At 46.6% G+C, this 16,335-nt stretch overlaps 1 pseudogene; it reads left to right on the top strand.

Moving 5' to 3' along the window:
- Positions 1–3,061: 3,061 nt before the first annotated feature.
- On the top strand, positions 3,062–4,149 carry LOC148122642 (THO complex subunit 4 pseudogene; annotated as a pseudogene).
- Positions 4,150–16,335: the final 12,186 nt, after the last annotated feature.

Raw genomic sequence — 16,335 nt, forward strand, 5'->3', positions numbered from 1 at the left:
TTTTGGTCACAGTATCATGGTTTGAATAGATATGGCCCTCATAGACTCAGGTGTTTGAATGCTTGGCCTATAGGGAGAGGCACTGTTAGAAGGTGTGGCCTTGTTGGAATTGGTGTGACTTTCTTGGAGGAAGTGTGTCACTATGGAGGTGGGCTTTGAGGACTCAAATATGCTCAAACTACACCCAGGGTTACAGTGCATTTCCTGTTGCCTGCAGGCCAAGATGTAGAAGTCTTAGTTCCTTCTCCAACACCCTGCCTACCTGCATTCTGCCATGCATCATGACAATAACTGACAAAACCTCTGAAACTGTAAGTCAGCTTCAATTAAATGTTTTCCTTTACAAGAGTTGACATCGTCATGGCGTCTCTTCACAGCAACAGGGACCCTAAGACACGTGGTGGTTCATTATAGTAATAGAAAGTCTAAAGCACCCAGCAAATCTTTTAAAACTGATAAAGCTGACATGGCCGTGGGGCTTGTGATTTTAGTGCTGGGAGGCAGAGGCAGGAGGATACTTGGTGATGCTGGCCAGGCAGGTCAGCCACATCAGGGAGCTACAGGGTTAGTGATAGAACCTGTCTCAAAAAATGAGGGGATGAAGTGGGGCACACACACCTTTGAATCAAGGACTTCAGAGGCAGAGGCAGGCAGATCTCTGGGAGTTCCAAGCCAGTTAGAGCTATAGAGAGACCCTGTCAGAAACAAGCAAACAAAAAACAGTAGAAAGCAATAGAGGAGGGGCTGGGAAGATGGCTCAGTGATTAAGAACACTAGCTGCTCTTCCAGAGACCCAGGTTCAATTCCAGCACCCACATGGCAGCTCATAGCTGTCTGTGACTCCAGTTCCAGGGTACCCAACATCCTCATACAGACATATATGTAGGCAAAAACATGAATGCACATGATATAAAAATAAATAATTAAAAAAGAAAACAATAAAGGAAGTCGCTCAGCCTCTCACCCCACATGCAGCACACACAGGTACCACTACACACACACACACACACACACACACATGTACGCACAGGTACCACCACACACACACATGTACGCACAGGTACCACCACACATACATACACACATATGTACACACAGGCAGCACACACACACACACACACACACACATGCAAGCACCACCACCACCACCACGCACACCCATGTTAACTAAACCAAAAATGTCAAATAAGCAAAAAATCCACAAAGAGCAGCAACAAAAGATTAATAAGCTCCTTTTTTGAGACGAGTTCTTATTATGTGGACGAGGCTGGCCTCTTCTCAGAGATCTGCCTGCCTCTGCCTCCAGAGTGCTGGGACTACATTTTTTCTTGTTTTATTTTGTGTGCGTGGTTTTGCCCTTTCTTTGCAGAGCTGGTAGCTGACTGACTGACTACAGGTCCTTGCACTTGCTAGGCAATCGCGCTGCCACTGAGTTGAACTACCAACCTCTTGATAGACATTTCAATTCAGATGAAAGCCAAGTCACTGATAACACCCAACAGCATGCTTAATATACTTTATTATAAGGGATCACCAAGCTGGGTGGTGGTGGTGCACACCTTTCATCCCAGCGCTCAGGAGGCAGAGGCAGAGGCAGGTGGATCTCTGTGAGTTCGAGACCAGCCTGGTCTACAGAGCAAGTTCCAGCACCGGCTCCACAGCTACTGAGAAACCCTGTCTCGAAAATAAAATTAAGTAAAAAAGATCACCAAAATGACGATGACAATGGGCTACCCTACCCATCAACCAGTCAGGTGGCAATTAGTGTCTGGTTACACAAACTGTTACTGAATGGAGCAGCGAGAATAAGCACGCTGCTGGGCAGGAACACACAGGCATTTGTTTAGGCACTTTGGAAAACTCTCTGACATTATCTAGTAAAGGCAGAGACCCACTGTTGCAAACACATCTGTAAGAAAGGCATGCCTTTCTGCAACACAGCATAGGGATGGTTAGAGTGTTCACAGCAGTGCTGTACAAGACACCCCCGACCTGGAAGTAGTCCAAATGAAGGAGAAATTGTACCACCATATACTGAAATATGCAACACAGCAATGAAGATAAATGATCAGGACCAGTAGATGACTTAGCATTTAAGAAAATGCACATCCCATGCATGGCAAACTGAGTTCCACCCCAGGAACTACAAAGAGGAAGGAGAGAATCAGCCCCATAGACTTGTCCTCTGACTTCCCTGTGTGACCTGTGGTATATACACCACAACCCCCACACCATACACCCATCCACTAATGAGAAATTAATTTCAAAAGAAAATGAGGAAACACATTTTCATGCAATAGCATTGACGAACCTCACAAACATGACCTGTTAGATCATATATATATTTGTTTTTCAATACAGGGTTTCTCTTTAGCTTTGGAGCCTGTCCTGGAACTAGCTCTTGTAGACCAGGCTGGCCTCAAACTCACAGAGATCTGCCTGCCTCTGCCTCCCGAGTGCTGGAATTAACAGCATGTGTCACCACTGCCTGGCCAGATTTTTTTAATTTTTAACTATGTGTATGTGTCTTAGTGTGGGTATGTGCACATGAGTGCCTGGTACCTTCAGAGGCGAGAAGAGGGAGTCAGAACCCCTGGGGCTGGAGTTGTAGGCAGTAGTGAGCCACCACGCAGGTGCTGGGAACTGAACTTTGGACCTCTGCAAGATTACTAATTGCTCTCAATGTCTGAACCTTCTCTTCAGAGCCTATAAACATGATGTTGACTGAAGATATATGTCAGTATTTATATAAACTTCCCAAACAGAGGCTAGCTTGTTTAAAGATACTTGCTCTGATAATTAAACCCAAAGTAAAGAGATTCAGGCACACACCTACAGCTAGGGAGAGATGTATAATTGCCTGGGCAGGTGTTGTCTAAGGGACTGACTCATTTCTTTAGTTTTTAAGATACAGTCGCTACCGGTAACCCAGGCTGTCCTCAAATCCTAATTCTCTTGCCTCAACAACCTTGGTCCTGGGGTTAAAGGTAAGTGCCATGCCAAACTTCTGGATTCTTTTCTATATATTACATTCCACAGTAAAATTGAAGGGCTGGGCCCGATTCCGCGCCCGCCATGGCCGACAAAATGGATATGTCTTTGGACGACATCATTAAGCTGAACCGGAGCCAGCGAGGCGGTCGCGGCGGAGGCCGGGGTCGCGGCAGGGCCGGCTCCCAGGGCGGCCGCGGCGGCGCGGTGCAGGCCGCCGCGCGGGTGAATCGAGGCGGCGGGCCTATGAGGAACCGGCCCGCCATCACTCGCGGCGCCGCGGGCGGCGGCGGCAGGAACCGGCCGGCACCCTACAGCAGACCGAAACAACTTCCCGACAAGCGGCAGCACGACCTCTTCGACAGCGGCTTCGGGGGTGGCGCCGGCGTGGAGACGGGTGGGAAGCTGCTGGTGTCAAACCTGGACTTCGGAGTGTCAGACGCGGATATCCAGGAACTCTTTGCCGAGTTTGGAACATTGAAGAAAGCAGCCGTGCACTACGATCGCTCTGGACGAAGTTTAGGGACAGCAGATGTGCACTTTGAACGGAAGGCAGATGCCTTGAAGGCTATGAAACAATACAATGGTGTCCTTTTGGATGGCCGTCCCATGAACATCCAGCTTGTCACATCACAGATCGACACGCAAAGAAGACCAGCACAGAGCATAAACAGAGGTGGCATGACAAGAAACCGTGGCTCTGGTAGTTTTGGTGGTGGTGGCACCCGGAGAGGAACCCGTGGAGGCAGCCGGGGAAGAGGTAGAGGTACCGGCAGGAACTCAAAGCAGCAGCTCTCTGCGGAGGAGCTGGACGCACAGCTGGATGCTTACAATGCCAGGATGGACACCAGTTAAACAGCCAAGCAAATCCACACAAGTAACAGAACCCAGAAGCTTCATCCGAGATCCCTAGAGAGGGAGGGTTGGCAACTGGACTGTGCAGACAATGGTGGATTTGTTTTTGTTTCTTTTTTTTCTCCTGTTTTAAAATAGGATCTAAAAACTCATGTAAAGGCTTTTTTCTTTTTTTTTTTTTTTTAAATTCTGAAACAGACCTGTTTTGTACCGAGTTATTTTTGGGATAAATTTTACTGGTTGCTGTTGTGGAGAAGGTGGTGTTTTCACCTTTGCCATAATAAACTAGAATTGTGTGTAGAACTGGAAAAAAAAATAAAATTGAAGGGCTGGGACTGGAGAGGTGGGTCAGCAGCAGTTAAACGTGCATTTTGTTTCCAGGGGACCCAGGTGTTCCCCACACCTGCATTGGGCAGTTCATAGACACCTATAACTTCAGCTCCAGAGAGTTCCAACACATCTGGTCTCTGAGGCCACATGCATCCACGTGCACACATATTGGCACACCCATAATTAAAAATAAAATCTTTGAAAAACATAATAAGGCTGGGGATGTTGTCTAGTATACATAGAGACCTGAGCTGGATCCCAGCACTAAACGCAAAAATATTTAAACCATGTATTAAATTTTATTTGGGGAGGAGGAGTGAAGAGGAGGAGGGAGGAGGGCAGGTGGAAAGTGGGAAGGAAGTTTGAATCCATTCGCTTTGCTCAATTGTAGAGGTTATTGCTCTTTGTGGACACAAGAGGGGGTGCTAACCAGTGAGCCGCTAAGGAAACCAGGTTCCCTAGCAACGGAGAAAAACACTGAGCAGGAAATTTCTGAGACTCAGATTATGGGTTTCAGCTCTGCACCTGCTTGGGGCAGGACTTGCTCCTGCACCTGGAGACTTTTGTTGAGTCTTGAGTGTTCTTGACCTTTTGTGGGAAATACCTTTTGTGGAGATAAATCGGGCCGAGGGGCTGCGCCCTAGTTCTCTTTTCTTCCCGACCTTTTCTGTGAGACTCCACTCCCCTGGTGTTTCCCTCTAAAGGAGAGGGAAATAAGGCATTGGGGGGAGTTTGCCTCGAGCGTGCTGGGACTTTCGGGTGTAAGAAATAGAAAGATTTGGGTAGCAATGATCCTCTCAGGTTTGTTGATAAAGATTATTTTCACAGGTAAGGATTAGGTAAATTTAGGTAAGTATTAGGTAAATCTTGTGGAGTAGTAATAACAAACACAGGAAGAATCCTGGGAAGAGGCTGGGATTGGGCTCTCCAGGCAGAGTGTTATGGTATTGCTTAGGCTTTGCTACAGTTTGGCTGGCTCTGTGGCACTGTCAGGAGGTGCTGGGACCTTTAAGAGGCGGGGTCTACTTGGATAGATGTTCCGTCATTGAGTGCAAGTCCTTGAAGGGACTAGAAGGACCAGTTGTCCTGTGGCAGATACAGCGCACTTATTATACACACACACACACACACACACACACACACACACCCCTACTCTCCCTGAAAGGGAACCCCATTACAGATCCAAATAACATCCATACCAAGGTCCAACATGATTAACTAATGAGTTTTTATTGGACTTACTAACAGGAGTATGGGTGAGGGGTTACTCAACAGAAGCAGGTGTGATTCAAAAACAGCTGCATCACCAGAAAACCCAACAGAGTGACGGCTCACAAAAGCTGCAAGCCTGGAGCTTTCTGCACAACATGCAGGCAGCTGACAGATCCGCGATATCTCCCCTCTGCAGCTGGGCTGCTCAGTCTTCTCCAACAGCTGCCTATTCCTAATTCCTTCTGGAAAGCTGGGGAGGGGCCTTCCAGAATCTTGTAAGTTTCCGTTTTCCCAGAGTGTGGCCTTTTGTTTACCGCCAAGGTCTCCCGTGGGCCCCCCACCTTAGAGGGAAAGTTTGGATCCTGAGGAGTCTGCTACTCAGCACCAGCCATTTCCTGCCTCTCTTTTGCACCGGCTCTGCTCACCACTCCTGGTGAGACTGGCGGGTTGCTTTGTCTGACTTTAGCTTCGGTGTTTGGCCTCACCACAAACCCAAACGTCTGAAACCAGGATCTAGAATGAAGCTTTCCTCTTTTTAATTTGATTCTCTCAGAATTTGTCAAAGCAACAGAAATCTGGCGAACAAATGGAGAAATAAATTGAGACTCTGCTTACTCAAGGTTAAGGGATTGTTGCTCTTGCCCAGGACAGCGATTGGATTCCCAGCACCCTCACAGCACAGTTCACACTCGGGCTCCGGGGATGGGACGCCCTTTTCAGGCCTCTGAGGGCCCTGCGTGCACGTCCTGCATACGCTCTCTCTATCCCCACACATGTTGGTGTACATGTAACTAAAAGCAAAATAAATTTGTAAGAGAGAGAGAGAAAAGCACATTTTAAAATTTATTTTTAATCTAATTTAGTTTTTGAGACAAGGTCTCACTTTGTAGCGCTGACTGGCCTGGAACACACCGTGTAGACCAGGTTGGCCTTGAACTCACAGAGATCTGCCTGCTTCTGTCTCTTGAGTGCTGGAATTTAAGGTGTACCACTACCACCCAGCCAATCATTATTATCATTATCATCATCGCTGTTATTTTAAAAGTTTACTTTAAAGGGTTGAAGCTGTTTGTTGTCTCTAGTAACCAGATAATTAAAAATGAACACATCAGGGATGTAATATTTTCTCCAACAAATGAAGAAAACAGCTTGAAGCCATAGCTTGTTGCTCTAGGGAGGTGACTGGCGACTAGCAGTCCTGTCGGGAGCTTCACTGTGAGAAAACCATCCTCAGACAGTGTGGTGATGTGTGCTGATGATCCCAGCACTTGGTAGGTAGAGACAGGAGGGTCAGAGGTTCAAGGCTACCCTCAGCATCAAATCAAATTTGAAGCCAGCTGGACTTCAGGAGACTGTGTCTCCAGACATCCGTTTCCCTCTGATCCAGCAGCTGTACTGAACCTTAACTTCAGACAGAATTTGAAATTTGGCAAGAGGTACACATGACAATATTGGTGCCAGCATTATTTATGATTTCCCCTAACAACGAGGAGAAAGGGCAGTAGGGGAAACAGTTCATCAGGTATCACTAATGCCTCCTTTAAGGAATGACCTCACAGGAGGAGAGACATCTCGGTGAGACCTAAGAGTGCATAACTATTTCTGCAGAACCTGAGGTCAGTTCCCAGCAGCCACACTGGACAGCTCACAACTACCTATAACTCCAGCCCTGGAGTTCCAACACCCTCTTCTGGCCTCTGTGGGTACCTGAACACACATGCCATACATATAGACAGAAAAATAAAAATCAACCTTTAAAAATTAAAGAGAATGTTTTTAAGTTATTTTGGGGGATGAGGATGTAGTTCAGTAGGTAAACGATTTGCCTAGCATTCATGAAGCTCCGGGTTCAATTTCTAGCACCATGTGATCGGTCACAAACCCATAACTCTCCTCCCCCAGGGATGTGACATCCTCTTCTGTCCTCTGTGGCACCAAACATGTACGTGGTTCAGGTAAAATATCTATACACATTAAAAAAATGTTTTTTCCATTTTGATTTTTTTGAGACAGGGTTTTTTTGTATAGCCATGACTAACCTGGAACTCACTCTATAGACCAGGCTGGCCTTGAACTCAGAGATCTACCTGCCTTAAAAAAAAAGGCTGTAGAGATGGCTCAGTGGTTAAGAGCACTGACTGCTCTTACCCTAGCTGTCCTGGAACTAGCTCTGTAGACCAGGCTGGCCTCAAACTCAGTTATCCGCCGTCTTCTGCCTACCGAGTCCTGGGATTAAAGGCATGTGCCATCACTGCCTGACCCGTATTTACATGTATTCTTTATTGTGACAATGGGTGCCCATGCCCTGGTGCATGTGTGGAGGTTGGAGGATGTGGTGGTTTAAACAAAAACGGCCGGGCCGCCGTAGGAGTGGCACTATTAGGAGGTGTGGCCTTGTTGGAGGAAGTGTTACCATGGGGGCCTAGCTTTGAGGTCTCAGGTGCTCAAGCCACATCCAGTGTAGAATTGCCTTCCTGCTACCTGAGGATCCAGATGTTGAACCCTTAGTTCCTTCTCCAGCACCATGTCTGCCTGCATGACACCATGTCATACCATGGTGATAATGGACTAAACCTCTGAAAATGTAAGCCACCCTTACTAAATGTTTTCCTTTATAAGAGTTGTGGTCATGGTGTCTCTTCACAGCAATACGAACCCTAACTAAGACAAAGGACACCATGACGTCAGTTCTCTTCTTTCTCCGTGGGGGACTTGGGGATTGAACGCAGGTCTTCAGCCTTAGCAGTGAACACCTTTACCCACTGAGCTACCACACCAGTCTTTGTCTTATTTTGAGATAATCTAGATGGCCTCAAATTAGCAACCCTTCTGTCTCAGCCTTCTGAGTGCTGGGATTATAGGTGCCCACTACTACACCTAGTTTGTCAAACATTTTCTCTCTCAATTGATAAGGCATGCTTGTGCCAATAAAGTTGGGAAGATTAAGAACATTAAAACAAGAATATTAAAAATGATCATACTCACTGGGTGAGCAGTGGCAGTGCACGTCTTTAATTCCAGCACTCGGGAGACAGAGCAGATAGATCTCTGTGAGTTTGAGGCTATCCTGGTCTACAGAGCTAGTATCAAACAAACAAACCCAACCAACCAACCGAACAAACAGAAAAACGTACTCACCGGGTGGTGATGGCACACACCTTTAACTCCAGCACTTGGAAGGCAGAGGCAGGCGGATCTCTGTGAGTTTGTTTGAGACCAGCCTGGTCTATAGAGTGAATTCCAGGACAGCCAGGGCTACACAGAGAAACCCCGTCTTGAGAAAAAAAAAATTAATACGCCCCTTGATAAGGAAACACTTTAGAAACACTAAGACCACTTTAGGGCTTGTGGTCCTCACAATCACCTTATTAAAAGAAAGCCTTTAACATTTATTTGTTTATTTATGTGTGTATTTATGTATTTGTGTGTGTGCACTTGCCACAGAGGTCAAAGGACAATTTCACTGCTCTTAAGACTTTCACAAGTCTTAAACTGGATGTGGTGGCTTATGTCTATTATTCAACTACTGGAGAGGCTGAGATAGGAGAAGTTCTGCAAACTTGAGGCCAGTCTGAGCTACATACTGCCTGTCATTCCAGCCTGGGCTAAATAGTGAGGCCCTCTGTCAAAAGAAACACAAACAAATGAAGGGCGATGCAGAGATGGCTCAGTCAGTAATGTGCTTACTCTGCAAACACAAAGGCAGCACCTGCATCCCCAGTGCTCATGTAAGGCAACGTGTGATTCTGACCACTGCTATCCCAGCACTGGGGATGCAGGACAGAAAGATGTTCACCAGCTACCCAGCCTAGATAAATCAATGAGCTCCAACTCAGTAAGAGACCTTCGTCTTTGGAGTGATAAAGAAAGATGCTCGACATTGGTTTCTGGACTCTTGGCAGAGCTATGCATTCATGAGCATGTATATACACACATATTAAACACACAAAACTTAATTTTGAACAACGTATATTTTTAACACATCCCCAAGTAGCTTTGCTACTGCTATTCTCTGGATGGACTTTGAGGACCATTACCTTAGTGTGTCACCCATAGAGTCTCTCTGTGGGCTGAGGATGTAGACCAGCGTCTTTCGTCTTTTGTGCCTTCGGGAAGCACTGAATAGAGCTGGTTGTTACGGTGCACACCTGTAATCCCGGCGCTCAAAAGGGGGAGGCCAGAGGATCAGAAGTTTAGGGTCATCCTCATCTATATATGGCTGGAGCCAGCCTGGGCTACATAAGACACCCTACCCCCTTGTACATTTGTGAGTTTCAGTGTACTGCACACATAGGCTCCTCACCCCTCAAAGGATAGCTGCACGCCTTTCCAGCGGTGTCCTTACATCTAAATTGTTGTTGTGTCCTTAATTACCAATCACCAGAGTAAGATTATCATAATTGCTCATTTATTCCCTTAATTACCTAAATTATTAGTATTGTTTCCAATTCTATAAGAGGAGTTGTTGAGTCAGAAGACAGGTGTGTGCTGGGTGTGGTGGCACATGCTGTGAGCCCAGAATGAGGGAGTCTGGGGAGTAGAAGGGTTACTGCCAATCTGAGGCCAGCCTGGGCTACATAGTGACTTCCAGGTCAGCCTGGGTTTATAAGTATATAAATGAGACCTTTCAGGGGTGTGAAAGATGGCAATTTTTTTTTCCAGGCCCTAGAATATAATGATTGCTGTGCACTGTGAGCTGAGTGTGTCATGTCATTTAATACTCAAAAGCCATTAATTAATTAACACTGTACTTGTCAAAGCGAACTTTGTGTTAAGTACTTTGGGGATCCAAAGTTGAGCAAGATGTGGGGGGTAGGTGCTATTATTCTGCCCATTGTACAGATGAGGAAACTGAAACCTGGGAGGTGATTTGTCTGAGAATGCTGCCAGAGACTGCTCCCTTATTGGTACATTTGTGTATCTCTGAGCTGAAGGTGGTGGTGCTCACCTGTAATACCAACAGAGTATTACAGCTGGAAAGGCTAAGTCAGGAGGATTTGGAGTTCAAGTCCAGCCTGGGTTACATAGTGAGTTCCAGGCTTGCCTGGGCTGTGTATACACAGGGAGATTCTGTCTGGGATTGGGGGAGGAGCCTCCAGTACCCTCAGTATGCTCTGGTTCTTATGGGAGGGGGTGTTTAATTTTGAGTACAACTTGTCCCCCCACCCTTTGTTGAGCTCCCCCTACCTTTTTTCTCCTTTTCATTACAATCCTGGAAACAGATGAAATGATGAAATGTACGGTCATATAGCTTGGGAGAGAAAGCCTGTCCAAACGCTGCAGGAGTAAAAGTTAATACTTTCTATATTGAGTTTGACTTCTCACTTTTAAGGAATATTTATGCATTTGTATTTTTATGTGTTTGTCTGTTGACAGAGATTTCTGTCTTGCCGGGTCTCACAGCTGTTCAGTACCAAAGAAGCACACAGAAGCCTACATTAATTATAAACTGGTTGACCTATTAGCTCAGACTTTCTTATTAACTAATTTTTTTATCTTATATAATTCTTGTCTGTGTTAGCCACGTGGCTTGGTACCTTTTATCAGTGAGGCATTCTCATCTTGTGTCCTCTGCATCTGGGTGACGACTGCAGACTGAGCCTTTCCTTTTCCCAGAATTCTCCTGTTCTGGTTGCCCCACCTGTACTTCCTGTCTGGTTACTGGCCAATCAGCATTTTATCAAACTAGTACAAGTGACAAATCTTTACAAAGTACAAGACCATTGTCCCACAGCATTTGTCTGTGTGTGTGTGTGTGTGTGTGTGTGTGTGTGTGTGTGTGTGTGAGAGAGAGAGAGAGAGAGAGAGAGAGAGAGAGGGTGTCCACGGAGGACAAAAGACAGTGTCAGATCCCCTGCAGATGGATTACAGGGGTCACAAGCTCGCTCACAAAGTGAGTGCTGAGAACCAGACTGGGTCTTCTCGAAGAGTTATATACACTCTCAACTGATGAGCCACCTCGCCAGTACCAATTTACTGTTTTTAAGAAATTAGGCAGAGGGGTGTTAGAGAGATGGCCCAGCAGTTAAGAGCACTGGCTGTTCTTTCAGAGGACCAAGTTCAGTTCCCAGCACTCACATGGTGGCTCCCAGCCACATTTAATTCCAGTTCCAGGGGGCCAGAAAGGTTTTTTTCTGGCCTTTACAGACACTTCAGACATGCACACACATCACACATACATACACAGGCAAACACTCAGACATAAAAATAAAAATATTTTAAGTACAATCCAAGTGTACTTAATATCTTTAATCCCAGTATTTAGGAGAAAGAAGTAGGTGGATCCTTGTAAGTCCAAGGCCAGTCCGGTCTACATAGAGCATTCCAAGACAGCCAGGGCTACATAGAAAGATCCTGTCTCAAAAAATGTGAATAAATAGTTAACTTAAAGGCACAACAGATGCTTGTGAACATGGAGAAGACAGGGTGTCCTCTCTGAAGTAAAGGGTCAGTGACCATTCCTGTACCTCCCTTGGAAGGAAGCACAGTTCCCCTGAACCTCTTTTGGGCCCAGTCAGCATTAGCACACATCATTCTAAGGAATGCCACCAGCCTTTCACATCTGTGAGCTCTACATTCTTGAATTCAATGACCTGCAGATGGAAACACTGGGAAGGTAATGTTTGTATCTAGTCACGTGTGGCAGCTATGCCTACAGTCCTAGCACTCAGGAATCTGAAGCAGGACTGTTGTGAGTTCAAGGCTAGCCTGGGTCTGTATGAAACAGGTGCACATTTTTTTCCTTATTCCAGTGCCCCAAACAAGTCAGCATAATAACTATTCATATATCGCTCACATTGCATGGATTATATAACCATCTAATGATTTGAAGCCGATGAGAATATATGCCCAGGTGACATGCAAACACTTGACTAAAGAAGGCTTTGAACTGCCCTGAAAACCCTGGAGGCAGTCCCATGCATACTGAGGGTTGATTTCTTCCTTTAATTAATTTTCTGAGCAATAAAGTTTTGAGGAAGCCCCAGAGCAAATGTGCTCTGCAGCTCTGCAGACTTTGATATGAGCAGCTCTCCCCTCAATCCATCAGATCGGGATGACCCTGAATTATGAGAGTGGAGCAGTGAACCTGGAATGTCCCCCACGGCCCCCATTTGTTTCTTTGGGAGGTTGTGGAACTGGTAGGGTGTGGGTCCTCACTGATAGAAGAAGGTCAGGCTGGGTAGGTCTTGCCTTTGAAGGTTATAGCTTCTCCTCTGGTTCTGGCATGGCTTTTTGTCTCCTGGTCCACTGTGATGTGAGTAACCTTAGACACAGGCTCCTGCCACCGCAGTTGAACCGATCCTTATTCCCTTCCCAGTTGTGATGGACTGGAACCCTCTGAAACAGTGAGCTGAGATAAATCTTTCTTCTCCTAAGTTGATTTTGTCAAAAATTTTGTCACAGTGAGATCTGTGGTATGAAAGACAATATCTAGACCCCTTGGATTCTGAACAAGGCCATTCAGTCTGCAGTGTAACATGAGGGCCGGCTTGTTGGGGTTTCCGTCCTGCCCGGTACCCCAACAGCCGGCAAATCCCAAAGAGAAATTACACACAGGACTCCATAAGGTTATAAACTGATTGGCCCATCAGATCAGGCTCCTTATTAGTCCTTGTAACTTACATTAATCCATTATCATTATCTATGTTAGCACATGGCTCCGTACCTTTCTCAGCTGGGCAAGTTACATGTTGCCTCTTCAGTGGTCTGCGCAGGAGTGGCAAGAGAGCTTCCTGTGTCCCAGAATACTCCCAGTCTCTTTGCTCCACCCCTACTTCCTGTCTGGCTTTCCCGCCTATACTGCCTGCCTGGCCAATCAGCGTTTTATTAAAATATGATTGACAGAATACAGACAATTCTCCTACACCACTGCAGCATAAACCATTGCAGTAGAGAAACTTCGCAATGCTGGGAAGATGGCTCCATAGTTAAGAGAGATTACTACCTCCCCCAAAAAAGCCAGGTGGTGATGATACGTCCCTTTAATCCTAGCACTTGGGAGGCAGAGGCAGGAGGATCTCTATGAGTTCGAGGTCAATCTGGTTTACAGAGTGAGTGCCAGGACAGGCTCCAAAGCTACACAGAGAAACCCTGTCTTGAAAAAATAAAAACAAAAATCAAAACCAAAAGCAAAGGAGAAATATAATAGGATTAGAGATGAGGAGGTCTGGAAAAAGGGGTGTGTGCAGACCTAGAGTGGGTTTGCTCTAGTTTGAGCATGTCCCCCAAACTCGGGGAGGGGGCTCCTGGTGGAAGGTGATTGAGTTGTGAGAATGGAATCTCGTGAATGGATTAACGCTGTTGTCTGAGTGCTTGGTTTTTTCCAGAGAAGGTTGTTGTAAATAGCCTGCTCTGGCCTCACCCTCTCCTTGGCCCTCCCTCCTTCTCCTGCTCAGTTGTAAGGCTGTATGCTGGATGCCAGCATTGTGCTCTTGGGCTTCCCAGCCCCTGTCACTTTGAGCAGAACTCCTTTATAAATTACTCAGTGCATGGAATTCTGCCATAGCAATAGACCATGGACTAAGACAAAGTGTGAGAATGTTGGCATCCCATGTCTGTGCCACCAGGAAGCATCTGTCATTGGTTGGTACCACCTAAGCAAGCTGATTTAATGAGTCAGGCTGTGCTCGAGTTGGCCTCTGTCACTAGCCACATCATTGGGCTCATGAACAAAGGAACCACATGGCAGAGTTAGCGGTTTTGAGTTCACTAGCCACGGTCTAGGTTCTGCCACTGGGAATGTCTGATTTTCCATTGACAAACATAGAGAAGGATCTCTCGGTATGGCCACCACCCTGCAAGGAAGTCCACAGCACCTGGTGACAAAGTAATGACAGACATCGTTCTAACCCAGAAGGAGAAGTGAGTCATCTAGACAGGACTCACGTATATTTGAGGTTGGGTTTATCTTTCCAGCTGCAGGGCCTTAGCCAATCTGTGCTGGCTTATATCAACACGTCACAAACTAGAGTCACCTGGGAAGAGGGACCTCCACTGAGAAACTGCCTCCATCAGACTGACCCGTGGCATGTCCGTAGGGCATCTTCTTGATTAATGATTGATGTGGGCGGTGTAGGCAGTGCTAGTCCGGGGCAGGTTGTGTACGAAAGCAGCCTGAGTAAGCCTTGGAGAACAGATCAGCAAGCATGTTTCCTCCTCCATGGTTCCTGCCTCGGCTCCTACTTGAGTTCCTGCCCTGACTTTTCCCTCAGCGGTGGACTGTGATTGGAATTTGTAGGGCTAAATGGAATCTTTACCACTCCCAGTTGCTTTTGGTCGCGCTCTTTATCACAGAAACAGAGGACCAAATTAGGAGACAATCTAAAGATTTGATCTCAGATAATATCATAGCATACCTCAGGCAGCTGAGGTGGTCCAATGGTTTGCAGATGACTCATGGACTCGGGCCCAGGAGCCGCTGGCCTGGAACTCTGGAACTGCAGCCTGTATCTCAGCGACTCAAGGGCCTGCGGGCACTTTTGCTTACCTTTGTTTCTTTTCTTTTCTTTTCTTTTCTTTTCTTTTCTTTTCTTTTCTCTTCTCTTCTCTTCTCTTCTCTTCTCTTCTCTTCTCTTCTCTTCTTTTCTTTTCTTTTCTTTCCTTTTCTAGGCATTTTCCCCAGCCCATCTGGAAGTCAGCCATCGCCCTCCAACCGACAGATACAGAAAGGATGGAGGAAGGGTATGCAGTGCGGTTCTCTCCCTGGTCATTCCCTGGTCGTGCCCCTTCTTTCTTCAGTGCGTGTAATCAGTTCAGCAGCTGTGCTCAGTGCTTCCCAACGTGACCCTGCCTGCCTCAAGGCTTTCCCTATCAGTGTCTGGAAGCCGTCCAGGCCAGCTCAGCCAAAGGTTCTGTGCCTTCCTCCCCTTCCCTGCAGAGCCACTTCAGCTCTCCCCGGACACAGAGGCAACTGTGGCAAGAACAAGGAGACCCAGACTCCTGTTCATCTCCGGGATTTTTAATTTTTTGTCTTTTTCAGCCTAGAAATCCCTTGAGAATTCTATTTTCTGTCCAAACGACATGACCAACAGAGAGCTGAGGAAGGCTACCTGCCACTCTGTACCCATCGTTTTCCCCTTCCCACTGGGTGTGTCTTTTTCTAGAGGCCATGATGACATGTTGAAGGGGTGTGCTATCCTGGGGCCTCCTGGAGTGGCCATCAGACCCTACGCCTTTGATTGCCTGGACTTAGGTTTTTCCTAAGACTGCTCTCTCTAGGCACGGTGGCTCAGGCCTGCAGGGAGTTGAGTTGGGAGGATGGAGAGGCCAAGACCAGCAAACGAAAAGGCCAGTGTATAAAAAGCACTGGCCGGGCTGGAGAGATGGCTCAGTGGTTAAGAGCATTGCCTGCTCTTCCAAAGGTCCAGAGTTCAATTCCCAGCAACCACATGGTGGCTCACAACCATCTGTAATGATGTCTGGTGCCCTCTTCTGGCCTGTAGGCATACAAGCAGACAGAATACTGTATACATAATAAATAAATAAATAAATAAATATTAAAAAAAAATAAAATAAAAAGCAGTGACCGGCATGATCCCCAGAGTCCATGGGGAAAGGAGAAAGCTGACTCTCCTGTCTTATGCATGTGCGCTATGACACACTGGTGCCACACACATTATACACACACGTAGTAATAATAAATAATTATTTAAGAGATAATCCCATGGGGCTGGAGAGAAACTCAGTGGTTACTCACAGACCCCCAACTGGTAGTGCTGCCCAGTGGTAAACTGGGCAGGTTTAGGAGGTGTGGCCTTGCTGAAGGAAAGTTGTCACTTGGGGGTGGGCTTTCAAAGTCTCCTGCCATTCCCAGTTAACTCTGTCTGCTTCAGTTTGTGATTCAAGATGTACTCTTCCAGCTTGCTGCTCCAGTCACCAGGACTGCTGCTTGCTGTCTATCTCCCTGCCACAATGGACTCATCCCTCTGTAACAATAAGCTAAGTAAA

Source organism: Myodes glareolus, chromosome 3 (assembly GCF_982192425.1).
Source record: "Myodes glareolus chromosome 3, mMyoGla1.1, whole genome shotgun sequence".
NCBI lineage: Eukaryota > Metazoa > Chordata > Mammalia > Rodentia > Cricetidae > Myodes > Myodes glareolus.